Raw genomic sequence first — 17657 nt, 5'->3', positions numbered from 1 at the left:
TTGGGAGTTGAGTCTTCTTCTCGCTAGATCTTTTGCAACAGGAGGCATTGTGGGAGTCCTGTCCATTTTTGTCTGTAGATCTTTTGCAAAGATAAGACATCATCTTAGGAGTTGAATCTTCTTTATTCTCTCTCTAGATCTTTTCCAAACAGGGAATCATCTTGGGAATTGAGTCATCCCTTATCCTTGTGACTTGAGAATTTCTCAAGGAGGAGGGGGGGGGGAAATTCCTGCAGTGAATTGGAGCATCCTGACGGTGGCGTTTAAATTGCCAGAGAGAGAAAAACCAGCAGTAAAACAAAACGAGACTTTCCCCCCCACCCTCCTCTCTCTTTGCCACCTCCTCCTGACTATTTGTTTAAGCCGTCACATACACACACACCAAAAAAAGAAACATGGCGGAGCGGTAGCAGGGAGGAGGAGAAGGAAAAAGGACAGGAGCGGAGAGCGCGCGCCGTGGCGGCGGTTGGGCCCGAGGTGAGCGGTTGGGGGAAGTGAAGGAGCGCGAGGCGACGGAGCCCCCTTCCCTCCCTCCTCGGTGTGGCGGAACCTGGCGCTCCGGAGCTCAGCTCCACTCACCCGAGGAGCGAGCCAGCGAGCGAGGATCATTGAAGACCCGGCTTACACGGCAGAGAGCGAGAGAGGAAAAAATAATATAAGGGGAGCCCCCCGTGGGGGGCAAGTTGCTCATAGAGAGCGCGCACTCGACTGAGACTCAAGAAGGAGGGAAGCAGACAAGTGAGTGGAAGAGAGAGAGCGCGGCGGATGCGGGATTTTTTAATATATATATATATATTTATATAAATCACTTATTTCCCTTCCCCTCGCCTCTCACTCCTGTTTGCATTTTCCCTGGTGAGTTGGGGGAAAAAACACCCTATATTTTCACATTTTCTATATTGCAACAACAAATTTTACTTGGGGAAAATTCAGTGGAATTTCTGGTGAGTTGGGGAAAAAAAGCATATTTTCACATTTTATATATTGCAAAGTCAAATTTTACTTGGGGAAATTCAGTGGAATGCCTGGTGAGTTTGAACCCCCCCCCATATTTTCCCATTTTATATATTGCAGAAACAAATTTTACTTCAGTGGAATTTTTACTGGGTGTGTATAAGGTTTTATTTCAGCTCATCGCGTTCTTGATTTGTTTAATTGCTTTTTTTCCAATAAATTGTTGCTGGATTTTTTAATGGAAGAAAAATCCAGGGTTTTGTGGGCGGGCGTGGTGTGTGTGTGAGGAGAGGGAATTTTTTTGCATCCTGCCTCTGACAGGGCCTTTGAATGGCGGGGTTGCAGCCGATTCCCAGGCCCAAGGGCCAGGTGGGCCTTTGGGAGTTGTTGCATGAGCCAAATGTCAGTCATTCAGTGGAAATCAAACTATTTTTTAAATATATAAATGCGTGATTTAAAAAAAAATCTCTAATCGTGCCATTTCCTCTCTCGCCCCCACTCCACTCCCTCCCCGAGTCTGGACTGTGCAACCTAGACAAGCTTCTTCTGTAAGAAATCACCTCCCTGTAATCTTTACAAAAAAAAACCTTTCCCTCTAATCTCACAGCCCAAATAGAATTAAGATTTTATCGGCTATACTTTCTGCTGCCAATCCTCAGTCTAGTCAAGCCTCATTCTTTGAGTCCGGTTCATTAATTTCGTGTTTTTTTTTGAATGTCAGAAAACCTTACAAACAAATCGCCCCCAGCACCGTTTCATTTTAATTAGTTTCACAAGTCGTGAGATGCTGTCCTTGGCAGCTACACCACACCGTATGTAATCCTGTTTCGTTAACTTCAGAAACCTTTTTTCCCTAAAAAAATCACCACCTGAACCAAGATTTTACGATTTGGAGTTAATTGTTCAGTACATGATATCCTGAAAATGCGTTTCCCTTTCGCAGTTTACTCAACCTCAACCCAACCTTTTGAAGATGTATGTCTGCACAATTATCATTTTTGCGCCCCAACGTCATATTTAAACATAACTTTTAATGTTGGCCTTGAAATTGAAACATTACCATAAACCCCAAATTCTAGACCACATTGAGTGCTCTGTTTCTTTTCAGATGCTGTACGTAGGCAAGTTGTGCTGTTCATTTTAGTCGTTGTAACCTTGATTTGTTTGCCCCAGTTGACCAGTATTGCCATCATCTAATATTGCCAGATGATGAATGCATCATTATATGCAGGAGTGCGTTGCAAGGAAATAACCCACTGAGGGATTCAAATGGCATTATCTAAACCACAAGAGTAAAGCTTAAGTGGTTTCCGTGTTCTTAACCCTGAATTGTGCTACCCACCTTGAAGTGTGCAACTGTGTATGTATTTTTATATGTTCTCGATGGGTACAAAATGAAAATACAAATACTTATGATGGAAGTTATTTGGAAACATATGAGGTAACAAAGTTGAGTGACCCAAAATAAAATTATGAACTTTTAATTGACACCAGAATTTAAAAAAAAATTCTGAGAACAATTATGTGAACTAGTCATGAATTTTGAAAAATGCAATGACGGGATCTTAACAACAGAGTGGCAGTAGATTTGCAGGCCTTTAACCCTACTAATGCAACTTTTTAATCTAGTGAATAAATTAAAGGAATTATAAATGACATGCACTAACTCTTAATCTTTCAGCACTACATGCAGACCTTTTTTGTATAAAGGATCAAACAATTGTGGAATAATGATCAGTGAAGAACATGCAAGAGGATGTTATGAATGGATTTATTTAGGATTGGGGAAAGGATGAGAAGGTTGATGGGTGTGGTCTGTTTAAAATGGAATTCTTGGGCCTTTTCCAGGCCCTTAATTCTTGTACAGTTTGAATTGGAAACAACATTTGCATTTTTGCTGTGAAGTAATATATTGGGGTAGGGTGGACATTCTAGTTTATGTTTTGAAAAATAATGGCTACCTGAGAATAATTGCAGGGCAGTAATTACATTGAAAGGTTGTGATGCTGTCATTGATAAAAAAAAAATCGTATAAATTTCTTGCTTTTTAAAAAAAAAAGAAAGACTTACATTTCTATAGCACCTTTCATGACCACCGGACGTCCCAAAGCGCTTTACAGCCAATGAAGTACTTTTTGAAGTGCAGTCACTGTTGTAATGTAGGAAATGCGGTAGCCAATTTGCACACAGCAAGATCCCACAAACAGCAATGTGATAATGACCACATGATCTGTTTTTGTTATGTTGATTGAGGGATAAATATTGGCCAGGCCACCAGGGATAACTACCCTGCTCTTCTTTGAAATAGTGCCATGGGATCTTTAACATCCACCTGAGAGAGCAGATGGGGCCTCGGTTTAACATCTTATCCGAAAGACAGCACCTCCGACAGTGCTGCACTCTCTCAGTACTGCACTGGAGTGTCAGCCTAGATTTTTTTTTTTTGTGCTCCAGTCTCTGGAGTGGGACCTGAACCCACAACGTTCTGACTCGGAGGTGAAGGTGAGGGTGATGCCAACTGAGCCACAGCTGACACTAAAAAAAGGTATTCAAACTGTTTTTACCTTCCTCATTAGTCTCCCTAGATTTCATACACTCTGTGACCATTGTTACTCTGAAGCCAGCTGCTAGATAGATGTGCGAGAGCAAAATGACTTGTTTTTTAATTGCCACCGCATGTGGGGAGGCTTAGTGGGCAAGATACTGCAGTGGAACTTTTTGTCTTCTATGTAATCACTGAAGCAGTGATGGGGGTAAAATGGTTGGCCATACTGACCTAGGCTAAGGAGGGGAATAATTTGAGGATTTCTGCTCCTAATTATTATCCAGAGACATGGACTAAAAAGTATGTGTGTGGAAACTGGATCCAACTCGACTTTGGTTCATGTCTTTTTTCATTTCCTCACCCTCTACTAAGGTTTGCCCAATTGTGCGATGACATAAGTAATATAATCACTAATATAATAACTGCAAGTGTATTAACTGATGATCTGCACTGACTGCTAAAATATATGTTCTATAAGTAAATAGATTAACAAATTTACAAATAGATCATAAGTTTTTATTGTACACTGTTCTGAGATATCATTCTCAACATTGATGCATGCAAATTAGGGAAACTCGCATCTTTACATTTATTTGTACCATTTATTCAGATTAAATGCCAAGCATATATTTTAATTGTTAATATTTGTATGGCTTTTGTTTTGTACTGCAATCTTGTGATATATTTGCTTCAATTATTAATATTTGGATCGGAACACGATTGTGTTTTTTTAAAAAAGCCAATTAGTTTTTATTGTAATTAGTGTTTTGAGGTGAAAGGCTGATTGCTGTACAGTTGATATGTAAGCTAAAATGTGAAGTTGAAGCAAAATGTAAAATTGCTAGTATGGTTTTTAAGTGGAAATAACAACAAAATGCTGGAAAAACTCAGCAGGTCAGGCAACATCCGTGGAGAGAAATTTGAGTTGACGTTTCGGGTCGAACCCTTCTTCAAAACTGGAAAGAAAAGAAAATAGATCGAAGGCAGGGCTGCGATCGGACAAAAGAAGTAAAAGAGCTAGACGAGATGGTAATAGGCTGAGATTAGGTGTAAAGCGTACTGGCAGGGCAAGAGATAGCTGCCAGGTGTGAGAGAGAAACAAAAGGAAAGGGGGGGGGGGGAAAGGAGTGGAAAAATTACAAGAAAAAATGTGTAATAGGGGCCGAGGTTATGATCTGAAATTGTTGAACTCGATATTGATATTGAGTCTGGAAGGCTGCAGAGTGCCTAATCGGAAGATGAGGTGCTGTTCCTCGAGTTTACGTTGAGCTTCCATGGAACAATACAAGAGGCCAAGGACGGTGAGGTCCGAGTGGGAATGGAGCGGTGAATTAAAATGACAAGCGACCGGAAGCTCGGGGTCACCCTTACGGACTGAACGGAGGTGTTCCGCAAAGCGGTCACCCAATCTGCGTTTGGTCTCCCCAATGTAGAAGAGACCGCATTGTGAGCAGCGAATACAGTATACTAGATTGCGAGAAGTACAAGTAAATCGCTGTTTCACCTGGAAGGGGTGTTTGGGGCCCTGGACAGTGGGAAGGGGGGAGGTATAGGGGCAGGTGTTACACCTCCTCCGCTTGCACGGGAAGGTGCCAGGCGAAGGGGAAGGGCTGTTTGGAGTGATAGAGGAGTGGACTAGGGTGTCTCGGAGGGAGTGGTCCCGACGGAATGCTGAAAGGGGAGGGGAAGATACGTTTGGTGGTGGGATCACTTTGGAGGTAGCGGAAATGCCGGAGGATGATCCGTTGAATGTGGAGGCTGGTGGGGTGAAAGGTGAAGACAAGGGGGAACCCTATCGTGGTTCCGGGAGGGAGGGGCAGGGGTGAGGGCAGAAGTGCGGGAGATAGAACTGACATGGTCGAGGGCAGTGTCAACCACGGTAGAGGGGAATCCTCGGTTGCGGAAAAAGGAAGACATGTCTGAAGCACTGGTGTGGAAGGTGGCATCGTCTGAGCAGATACGGCGGAGATGGAGAAACTGGGAGCATGGAATAGAGTCCTTACAGGAAGCGGGGTGGGAGGAAGTGGCATGGCCAACATAGATATTAAAGTAATTGATTTCAGCAGGAGTTAAAAATATATACATGCAAGTTATAGCAACACTGTAGCGATGTGCTGAATTTTTGTGTTGTACAAACAAAAAAAAGATACAGTACTACAGATTAGCTGGTAATTCTTATTTATTTCGGATTTCCAGCATCCGCAGTATTTTGCTATCGAATTCTTATTTATTGTTTGATGGACCTTGCTATGCTGAAGTTCCTGCCATGTTTGTCTACATAAGTGACTATATTTGAAAAGTTGTGCTTTTTGAGGTCCTGAGGATGTGATGAGTCCATTTTTAGCAGAATGGAGCTAGACATATATTTGAGCTACAGGGGAGTCGAGGGTTATGGGGAGTGGGCGGGAAAATGGCGTTGAGGCCAAGATCAGATCAGCCATGATCTTATTGAATGGCGGGGCAGGCTTGAGGGGCCAAATGACCTACTCCTGCTCCTATTTTTTATGTTCTTATGTTATTTCAGGTTTGTTTGGTGAACCTGAAGTACAGATCACAAGCTAATGGATGCAGACAGCTATTTGGCCCATCTTAGTAGATCCATCTAGACAGTTCCTAAATTTATCCCCAGTTCAGCATCCAGTTGTTAAATGATTACAGGGTTTTTGACTTCTGGAAGTCTCTTCCAGACATTGACTATTCTTAATGTGGAAAAGAATTTACTGAACTACGTTCCAGATTTATCTCCTCCTAGTTTGAATCCATGTTCCCTTGTCCTACTCTTGCAATGTAACTTAAATTAATACTCCAGATTTACTATTTACATACCCTTAACTACCTTTTATATTTTCTCTATATAAGTTTGCCCCTTAAACATCTCCTTTCCAGAACGAAAAGCCTAGGTTTCTCTTGTCTTTTCTCATAACTTGGACATTTCTTTTTACACATCTGGAATGCACTGTCTGAAAGAGTGGTGGAAGCAGATTCACTAGTAACTTTCAAAAGGGAATTGGATAAATACTTAAAGGGAAGAAATTTCCAGGGCTAGGGGGAAAGAGCAGGGGAGTGGGACTAATTAGATAGCTCTACCAAAGAGCCGGCACAGGCACGATGAGACGAATGGCCTCCTTCTCTTACTGTATCATTCAATGATTTGACAATTCGGATCAGCCTGTGGGTCTTTCCACTTCCTCCAGTGCTTGAATGACTTATTTGTGTCTTGGTGACCGCAACTTCAGGCAGTATTCAAGATGTGGTCTGACCAGAGTGCTGTGAATTTTGGTCACCGCTTCCTCTGCATGTATTCTGCCTATTTGGCTAGGTTCAATAATCTTGTGGCTTAGTTAATTGTTGCTCTGCATTGTTTGGATGCATTTAGCGCTGACTACTAAAACCCCATGATATCTTTTGGCTTCATCCCTGTCTATTTCAACACCATTTATGGGCCACATTTATATCACTTTTTTTTCTTCCTTGAACAGTACTTCATTTATTTGTGGTAAATTTCACTGACTATTACTTTGCCTACTTGCATATTTTATCCAACTCATTCTCTAATTTCTAACCCCTCTGATTCTACTGCCCACTCTAGTTTGGTATCATCTTCAAATTTGATCACTTGCATTGAATATCCCAAACCATAGTAGTTTCAACACCACGCACTGGAGTATCCCACTCAGTACTTTGATCTTATTCAACAAATGAGTTGTCAGTATTTTTACTCTTATAAGCTAATATCTTATCCACTCCCAGAATTTACTCTTGATCTCTACAGTTTGGAGTTCAACTAATGGCATTTCATGTGGAACTTTGTTAAAAACCTTTTGGAGGTCTAGTTACACCATGTTTCACCGTCCATTTTGGTTGTCACTTCCTCAAAGGAGTTGAGGAGGTTCGTCAGAAAGGATCTGGAACCCTGTTGACTGCTGTTTACTAGGTTATTTTTGCAGAGATAATCCTCAGGTTAGTTCTGGCCAGTATAGAATGTTCGTTGTGTGCGTTGTGTGACATTTTTAGTTGTTATTGTGCTGTACGTTCTTGAGGTACTATAGAAAAATGGTACCAATATTACTATTTTATTGCAATATATGGTACAGCGGATCGTTGGTTATTTCGGACTGAGTGCAGTTTATTTTCTTGTCCGTTATACTGTTGGTTAATAGATATTGGGAGTGGAGCTTGAGTTTTAAATATTTACTACTTGTAGCTGTTTGCATTAGTGTAGATGCACTACAGCTTAGTAAGAAGCAAGAAATTGCATTTACATTACACCTTATCAGACGCTTAAGATGTTCTGGAGTGTTTCACAACCAATTAATTACTTTTCAAGTGCAGTCACTATTGTAATGTACAAGGTAGCCAATGTGTGCACAGCAAGGTCCCAAAAACAGCAAATGAGATTTACATAGATACATAGAAGATAGGAGCAGGAGTAGGCCATTCGGCCCCTCGAGCCTGCTCCGCCATTCAATGAGATCATGGCTGACCATCCAACTTCAGTACCCTGTCCCTGCCTTCTCCCCATATCCCTTGATCCCTTTAGCCTTAAGAAATATATCCAACTCCTTCTTGAATATATTTAATGAACTGGCCTCCACTGCCTTGTGTGGTAGAGAATTCCACAGGTTCACCACTCTCTGGGTGAAGAAATTCCTCCTCATCTCTGTCCTAAATGGCTTACCCTTTATCCTTAGACTGTGACCCCTGGTTCTGGACTCCCCCGCCATCGGGAACATCCTTCCTGCATCTAGTCTGTCTAGTCCTGTTAGAATTTTATAAGTTTCAATGGTACTATTACTGTACTTTATCGTTGTTGAATTTTTATTTTGCAGTACCTACTATAAAGTGCATGTACTGTATTTGACAAACCTGTGAGAAATAGTTTAAGATGCACTAAATGGCTGGCCTGGAATTTTAAGAGTTATTTATTATTTTGATAATTTAGGTTGAAAAGAGGAGAAGAGGCAGTAAATTCAAGTAGCAGTACAAGTTGAGCATCCACAATCCGGAGTTCCAGAATCCAGACTCCGGGACGATGGGTGGCAGGGTCGTCTGGAATCCGGAAAATGTTCTGGAATCCGGAACTCTGGATTTTGGACACTCAACCTGTACTTCAAAAAGCCATTAACCTTTTTTTTTGAAAAATCCTATGAACAATGCGAGTGATAATAAAACTCTAGTGTTGTGTTTTATCCTCCTTAATCTGCAGAGCTCCACTAAGTGTTTCCGCCAGGCTGCGGCCACAGCACCACGCCGCCCTGGTGGCCTAGTGTGAGCCATCGGATGCTCTGCAGAGCTCGCAGCGACCCTCCCCTTTAACAGAAGGGGAGAGGTGGAGAAATGCGTCAGCGCTACGTGGAGCAGCCCAGGCATTTCCGAACTCGGAACGTGTTTCTGATGTCCGGAAATGCCCAAGCCCAGGTTGCAATATTTCCGAACTTCGGACATCAGAAGCACGTTCCGATGTCCAGAAAAATATGAAAACCGGTTCGGCCTCGGTCCCGAGGTTGCCGGATTCAGGACACTCAACCTGTAATTAGGTAATGCCAAGTATGGGTTTTAAAACCCTGTAGATTGTAGGAGCAAGTGAACACAGGGAAAATGTTAGGTTTAGCAACTGCAATGAGTCTATGTAATTGATACCCCAGGTATAAATTGGGAACTTTTCAGGTGATTAGAGAAAATATTTTCCGTAGTAAATTGTCCTAAACTTTTCACTTGCTGTGTTTAAAGCTCTCCATAATGTAGCTTTGTAGCTCGCTTTTATTAGGATTGAAAGGACCTTGATCCATTTGCATCTTGATAGATCTGTAATCCTGACAAAGGATCTGACTCTTAAGATTGATGGAAATGTCCTTTTAGTATTGGTGTTAGAAACAACATTAATTTAATTTGATTTAGTTTTCCTTCCACCTATATTAAACTTGTAATTCTGTAAAGAAATAGTTTCAATAAATGTGCTATGGAGTGGTAGGACACAGGTTCATCATGATCTCCACAATTTGAAGGTTGTGACCTCGGCCACTGGTGGAAAAAGTGAACAGAAGTGAGTGCACTTTCCCGTAGGGAGGAAAGGGAAATTGGACTCCATGCAAGATACCTGCATTGCTTCCAAGTGGTATTGGCAGGAGCCTGTCATTGCAGGCCAGTTAACCTAGCTTCTTTGACGTGGGAAACCTGGATACAAGAAGAAAAGTAACTTTATTTTTCAGCAAATAACAGGACAATGGTGAAGATGCAAGAATAAATAAACTAATTACTGAATTGTTAAACAGAAATAATGAGGGGCGAGCGTGTAAATAATAGGATTTGAGGTTATAGGCCTCACTAAGGACTAGTCTAACTTGTTTGCACAGGTCTTTATTGACCTGCACATGTTTTTTCATGTTTGTAGAATTCAAACAGCGAGAAACTTTGCTACTGATTTGAATCTGAAAGAACAAATGCTTATTGACGATTTATATCGTGCTGGAAAGTTTTTGTTTAATTCTATTCCTGATATCTTGTCTTTTAGAAATCTTTAATTGTAATTTGCAGTGAGGTCTTAATTTTGCATTAAGTTTAGATAATTACAGAATTGATAAGCAATATTAAATGTCAGTGACAAAAAATTAGTAATAAAGTATTGACAGATATATTTAAAGTATTCAGTATATTCAAAATGACAAATCTATTTTTGACACAGAATCCACTCCTTTTTCCAATTTGGTGCATACTCTTATTTTAAAAGGAATGGAGGTGGGAAGAGAAAGAACAAGGTTATGGATGGCAAGTGATGTCAGATGGGATCGAAGGCAGCAGCTAATTGAGTAGTGAAAATGCTGCAGTTGATTTGGTTGTTTATTTTCTAATATTAGGAAAATGTATGTGGTATTGAGAGGTTTGCAATGTGTAACTATCTGCATCATCACCTATTATTTTTTTTTATTAAAAAAAATGAATGATCCTGTATAAACTCCAAGAACACCGCAAGTGTTTTTATTCAAGAATCAAATTGATATACAGGCATTACATAAGCAATCTGTGATGAAGCTTTTTATTTAAATATAAAATAGTTCTATTTTCTTTATAACCTGATCATCATCTCCTAACATTGACAGAACAACATTACATAATGAGGACTCAAAACTCCAAATCAAAACAACAATGCTATCTCATTGTGTATTTAATTTGCATCATAAATCTGTCTTAATTTATAAAAAAAGGGCAAATGCTGGAAATCTGAATTCTTAATAAAATTGTTGGGAGCTGGAACATGCAACTGCTTGGTATTTAAGTGTGCCTTAAGTTTAAAAAGCCTTACTTAGGTCAAAATTGAAGTACATATAGCTAGAAATTTCTCTTGCCGTATATTTATTCTATCTTTGTGGGTACATGATTACCCATGTTATAATGTAACACATCAAGGAATTTCTAGCCAGTCGTTCCTTTTAGGATTGTATACCAAGTGTGTTGGTAATCTGGCAGCATTTGATGGTAAAACATATTTTTTCTGAATTAAAGTATTTTTCAATTGGTTGTTGTTGCTGACTTAAGCAATATGTAGAGTTTAGGACCTGTGTGTATGGTTATATTGTCAAGAAAATCTAACCTCTGCACAGAAACCCCAGTACAGTCATTTGTCTCTTTAGATTTGTTAAAGATTTGTCAGTATGATGAGAAGAAACGAATAATCTGCATCTGACAAGTTGTTGTTGCAGTTAAAATGGAGCTGGTCTCGCAGGCCTTCCGTATGTTGGTTAGGAAAATATAAATAATCGGGATGCAGGAAATTGTGAAATGTAAGGGATACAGAAAGTTGCATGCGACTGTTCAAGGCTGTATCACACGAGACGTTTGGGCATCATTTATAAATTGAATCTTGCTGACACTTATCATGTTTTAACTCTGAGTTACAGCCACAAATACATTCCCAAATATGTTCCTGTTTTGTATTCTCTGACTTTAAGAGCTGTGGTATTTGTTTGCTACATTTTATCCTGGATTGGACTACTTTGAATTTAGCTATGGAAACCAGTTGACAAAGGTAATATTTGCATTGGTTTACAGCAAAAAAATGTTTAGTGCCACATCAACTTCATTAACTTTGAATTTCTGGAAAATCAGGCCAGTGGGTTACCGTTTATGCACCAGTATGTGTAGAAACTGCTGGCTCTGATTTCAGACCGCTTTTATTCCTATTTAAATATTCCAGTTTATATTTTCTTTGGCAGTTCATTATTTTTATCCTTTTTGTTGGAGATTAATATTAACAAGTATTGACAAACAATTAAAGAAACATGAACTGACATTTTAGTACAAGGCCACTGTATTTTCATCAGGCCCCGAGTTAACATCTGGTGGAATTTTTGGCAGTTGGAAATTACCCAAGTGTGCACTAGTCAGTCTTCAGCCAGGAGAGGGAGGTGGTCAGAGCTACAGACTTCAAGATTATTGCAAAGTGCAGTTCTGAGGATCAGTGAATGGAGCATGTGTTTGCAATGGAACAAGGGAAAATTAAATTGTAAACAAAAAGCAAAACACTGCAGATTCTGGAAATTGGAAATTAAAAGAAAAAAGTGCTAGAAGCACTCTGGTCGCTCAGCATATGTGGCGAGAACAGACCAGTTGACTTTTCAGATTTGGAACCTTCATCAGAAAAGTGAAATTATCACTGGGTGTTCATCTTGTGGTCCTACCAAAAACTAAATATCCCCACAACCTTTGCTAGTTACTGCATTGAAACAAACCTGGGAAATTAACCTGTAACTCTTCAAATATAAATTGCTTTGTGGTTGCTACTCTGTGGAAATGCTTTTGAAAGTTGATAGAGTAGATTTTAGGCATTTTTGATTCTGTCAGTATCTATGCTATTCTCTTTTACTCATTCTGTACATATTGCTCCCTTGCGAGAGTGTAGCAGTTCAATTGGTCAAACCTGCCAAATGTAAGTTTGAAATTATTGACCCAAGTTCTAAAGAGTGTTATCTGAAATGCTCAGTCAAATTAAAAATCATTTAATGGCCTGAAATATTGTGTGGCTTCCTGTCTCTGGCAGAAATGTTGCTTTACACAACTTCAAATCACTGATCGATTCATGCAGTGTATTGTATAAACATCATTTTTCAAACTGGGTTCTGTGAGGCAATTTCAGAGGATCCACGAGGTTCTCGTTTATATAAAAAAAAAGCCAATTCTGTAGCTCATTGTAAGTTGGAGAATCTGGTGACTCTTGTACCTGTCTCTGCTATCTTTGTTTTATTGTTTCTCTCCTCGCTCTCCTTTTCCTTTTTTTCCTTTTCTCTCTCTGAGGGAGTGTGGCGCAGTTTTCCCGTCCTCTCTTGCGCACTCTCTTTTATTTTTTTTTCTCTCCCCCCTCCCTTGATTTCTGTCTTGCACTTGCTCTCGCCTTTTCTTTCTCTCTTTCTCTCCTTCACTCTTTGCTTTTCTCTCTCTCTCTCTTATTTTGGGAGGTAGTGGGTGGTGTGAGCCACTGACTTGCTTCATTGATGGTGGGGGTTGCAGGGAAAATTAGGCCCTTGTTGACTTTCTTCCCATCCCCTCCCTTAATCACGTGTGCTTCCCCCACCCCCTTGCTGCCATTGTGTCCCCTGCCCATTTACCTTCCACTACCCTTTCTGCACTTCCATCACTACCCCCATCTCTTCCCCTTTGAATTACCTACTCAACTCCTGTATCCACCCCACCCTTTTGCTTTGCTGTTATCTCAACCTTAATCTTCCATCCACTCGCAGGTGGTTCGAGGCTTGAGGTCCCCTTGCCCTCAATCTGTTTCCCTCCTTGTCTCATTTTTCTCTCTTTTTAAAAGAAACACCCAATTTAAATTTATCTCGGCTTTTGAAAATTGTCTTGTTTTTCAATATTATTTGAAAAAAAGTTACCGGGGACAAAGTGCTAGAAGCTAAAGGAAAAAATTCCATCAGTACGACTCACTGGTACTGATGCACCTGAGAAATTAGATACACTGTAATGCTCAGACTGCACAATCCAAATTCTGCTTCGTGTCATAGCCCTGGGTAAAAGTATCCACGCCAAGCCCAGGACTTTGAGAGGCTGAGGTCTTCAAGTAAAAACTTTACTGAAAGCGTAAAAAAAATACCAAAGACAATTCGGTAGATACATTTAATTGTTGTGAAATATGTAATTAAAAACAAATATGGTGATTGAACCCTCATTTTGGACATTAGAAATTTCAGTTAATGAGGAAAAATGCTTAAATTTTTTTTTTCGGACAGCATTTTGAACAGTTTGTAGGAACTCCGTGGCCAGAGAGCACAATTGGTGCTGGGCTTACATCAGAAAAACCCAGTATAAATGTGGACATAGGAATGAGGGAGGGGGGTTGGGGAAGGGAGGGAGATTGACACAAAATTGTTGCAAAAAAGGGACATCAGGAAGTTCAGTTTTACAGACAGGATGTATGCACATGCATAGTATGTATATAAAATAAATATATTAGCGACAAAGCAGGTGTTATATGCTTAGAGGTGCAGGGCAAGGCTAGAATACTCAATCAGTACTTTGTATCGGTGTTTACTAAGGAGGTGGATGCTGACAAAATATCGGAAGCAGTGGAAAAGGTAGAAGCAATGGAAGGGATGAAAATGGATAGAGAGGATGTACGAGAAAGGCTGGGTATGCTAAGAGTGGATAAGTCGCCTGGTCCAGATGGCTTGCATCCCAGGTTGCTAAGGGAATTGGGGGAGGAGATAGCAGAAGGACTTGCCACTTTTCCAATCTTCCCTAGATGCGGGGGAGGTGCCTGAGGATTGGAAAGTGGCAAATGTGACCCCATTGTTCAAAGGGTGTAAGGACAATCCTAGTAACTACAGGCCAGTCAGTTTAACATCAGTGGTGGGTAAAGTTTTAGAAACAATAATCAAGGAAAAAATTAACGGGCACTTGGAGAGGTTTATGCTAATTAAGGAGAGCCAACATGGTTTTGTTAAAGACAGATCATGTTTGACTAATCTAATTGAATTTTTTGATGAAGTAACGGGGGGATCGATGAAGGGAATGCAATGGATGTTGTCTACATGGATTTTCGGAAGGCGTGTGACGAAGTACCACAGAAGGCTGGTTAAGAAAATTGAGGCTCATGGAATAGGTAGGCCAGTGGCAGCTTGGATAAGGAATTGGCTTCAGAACAGAAAACAGCGAGTTGTGGGAAATGGCTGTTTTTCAGACTGGAGGATGGTAGACAGTGGTGTTCCCCAAGGGTCAGTGTTGGGGCCACTGCTTTTTTTGATGTATATAAATGACCTGGATATTGGAATACAAAGTAGAATTTCTAAATTTGCCGATGACACCAAACATGGGGGTGTAGCAAGCTGCGATGATGACACCAATCGACTGCAACAGGACCCAGAATGGGCAGACATGTGGCAGATGGAATTTAATACAGAGAAGTGTGAGTTGATGCATTTTGGCAGAAGGAACAGAGAGAGGCAATATACACTTAATAGCATAGTTTTAAAGAGTGTGCAGGACAGAGGGACCTGGGAGGTAATGTGCATAGGTTCCTGAAGGTGGCAGGACATATTGAGATAGTGGTTTGCAAAGCATATGGGATCTTGGGTTTCATAAATAGAGGTATTGAGTACAAAAGTGGAGTAGTTATTGTGGTGTATGTGCCTTTAAGAGCCCCAGGTGTGCGTAATGCCGGTAATTGCCACTTGGGCTATATAAGCCTGTGTATTGTGTATATCCTTTAGAAACCCCCCCCAGACTTGCTTAGTAAATACCTATGAACCAACTCCTGTCTTCAGTGTCTTTATCTACACACGGACACTACAGTGGCGACGAAGTGGAAACGGACTTACCTGCAATTCGGCAGCACCTCAAGGACATCGATTCCTCCAGCGTCCAGAAGACTCAAGGAAGTAAGAGAAACTGTGGTTTCACCAGCTGGCCAAGCTGGTGACAGGTACTGCGCTAATCCTTCCTGGGCGTCTGATGCACTATCAATTGCTACAAAAGACTGGAAAGTTGAGAAAGTAACAGACAGGCTTTTATTACCAAAGAACAGAGCATGCCTCTTGTGGTTGCCTGGTATCCAAAAGGGCCGGGGGCTGCCGAGCAGCCACCTTTATATCCAGCCATGAGGGTGGAGCCAGGGGCGGAGTCAGCTGAGGCATGCACAGACAAGTACAACAATATGCAAGAGTGAACGACAGTACTAACAGTGAACAACAGTACTAACAACAGTGGTGAACAACAATACTAACAACAGTGGTTTACCACATTCACCCCTTGTTTAGAATAGAGTCCGGCGGGGTGAAGTGCACTAAAAATTCGTGTACTGAAGTCTATCAGGAGGCCTAGTAAGCCGTCCTGAGCGTCGCAGCAGCGGCGGTGATGGTGCAGCATCCAACGTTGAACCCGGTGTCTCGTTCAGAGGAGGTGTAGCAGGTGGCGGACCCTGGGGCTGCTGCATGCCGTCTACAGGGGTCAGAGCGCGGGTAATGGGAGGTAGCGATGGTGGTCTCTCAGAGGCACCCGAAGGTGCGAGGTCTCGTGCGGGGACTGTGTCCTGGGGGTAGGCAGGAGTAGCGGTGGGTGGTGAAGAGGGTGTTTCAGGAGCACCCGCAGGTGCGAGGTCTCGAATGGAGACTGTCCTCCCGCCTGTCCGGGTACACCACGTAAGCATACTGTAGGTTGGTGTGGAGGAGGCTCACCCTCTCGACCAGGGGGTCCGCCTTATGGGTCCTCACGTGCTTCCGCAGTAGGACGGGTCCTGGAGAAGTCAGCCATGTTGGTAGCGAAATCCCCGACGTGGACTTCCTGGGGAAGGAGAACATTCTCTCGTGAGGAGTGGCATTGGTGGGTGTACAGAGCAGCGACCGAATGGAATGGAGCGCCGCAGGGAGGACCTCCTGCCAGCGGGAGGTCGGAAGGCCCTTCGATTTTAAGTTTAAAAGGACTGCCTTCCAGACTGTCGCATTCTCCCTTTCCACCTGGCCGTTACCCCGGGGGTTGTAGCTGGTGGTCCTGCTTGTAGCAATGCGCCTCGCGAGCAGGTACTGCCGAAGTTCGTCGCTCATAAAAGATGAGCCCCTGTCGCTATGGATATAGCTAGGGAAACCGAACAATGCGAAGAGGTCATTCAGACATTTAATGACCGTGGTACTGGTCATGTCCGAGCAAGGGATGGCAAACGGGAAACGGGAGTACTCATCAATTATATTGAGGAAGTACACATTGCGGTCAGAGGAGGGGAGGGGCCCTTTAAAATCGATGCTCAGCCGCTCGAAGGGGCGCGTGGCTTTGATCAGGCTCGCTCTGTCTGGCCTATAAAAATGCGGCTTGCACTCGGCACAGATCTGGCAGTTCCTGGTCATGGTCCTGACCTCCTCGATGGAGTAGGGCAGGTTACGGGATTTGATAAAATGGAAGAACCTGGTGACCCCCGGGTGGCAGAGGTCATTGTGGAGGGTCTGTAATCTATCAACCTGCGCGTTGGCGCACGTACCACGTGATAGGGCATCTGGGGGCTCATTGAGTTTCCCGGGCCGGTACAAGTTATCGTAATTGTAGGTGGAGAGTTCGATTCTCCACCTTAATATCTTGTCGTTCTTGATTTTGCCCCGCTGCTTATTATGAAACATAAAAGCTACTGAACGCTGGTCAGTGAGCAGGGTAAATCGTTTTCCGGCCAGGTAATGCCGCCAATGTCGCACGGCTTCCACAATGGCCTGGGCCTCCTTTTCGACAGAGGAGTGTCGAATCTCGGGGCCCTGGAGGGTCCTTGAGAAAAAGGCCACGGGTCTCCCCGCCTGGTTAAGGGTTGCAGCTAGGGCAAAGTCGGATGCGTCGCTCTCCACTTGAAAAGGGAGGGACTCATCCACAGCGTGCATTGTGGCCTTCGCAATATCGCTTTTTATGAGAGTGAAGGCTGCACAGGCCTCTGCTGTCAGGGGGAAGGAGGCGGACTTGATGAGGGGTCGGGCTTTATCCGCATAGTTGGGCACCCACTGAGCATAGTAAGAGAAAAACCCCAGGCATCTCTTCAGTGCTTTCTGGCAGTGGGGGAGGGGAAGCTCCATAAGAGGGCGCATTCTATTGGGGTCTGGGCCGATGACTCCGTTCTCCACTACGCAGCCAAGAATAGCAAGGCGCTTAGTACGAAACATACATTTGTCTTTGTTGTATGTGAGATTCA

The 17657-nt window shown here is 42.4% G+C and overlaps 1 protein-coding gene across 3 annotated transcripts in view; it reads left to right on the top strand.

Moving 5' to 3' along the window:
* Window positions 1-274: 274 nt before the first annotated feature.
* Window positions 275-17657, top strand: part of ptpra (protein tyrosine phosphatase receptor type A) — a 323319-nt gene continuing 305936 nt past the window's right edge. For 2 of the 3 annotated variants that reach the window (XM_085975519.1, XM_085975515.1), the window contains exon 1: window positions 275-738. The gene's annotated coding sequence lies outside the window, so the exon portion shown is untranslated. The remainder of the gene's footprint in view (window positions 739-17657) is intronic. The other variant, XM_085975518.1, reaches the window with a different exon arrangement.

The sequence above is a fragment of the Somniosus microcephalus genome, chromosome 2 (assembly GCF_052327205.1).
Source record: "Somniosus microcephalus isolate GS21.2 chromosome 2, FLI_Smic_1.0, whole genome shotgun sequence".
Taxonomy (NCBI): Eukaryota; Metazoa; Chordata; class Chondrichthyes; order Squaliformes; family Somniosidae; genus Somniosus; species Somniosus microcephalus.
The sequence above is the reverse complement of the archived record's forward strand: the minus strand, read 5'-3'. Positions and strand labels throughout refer to the sequence as shown.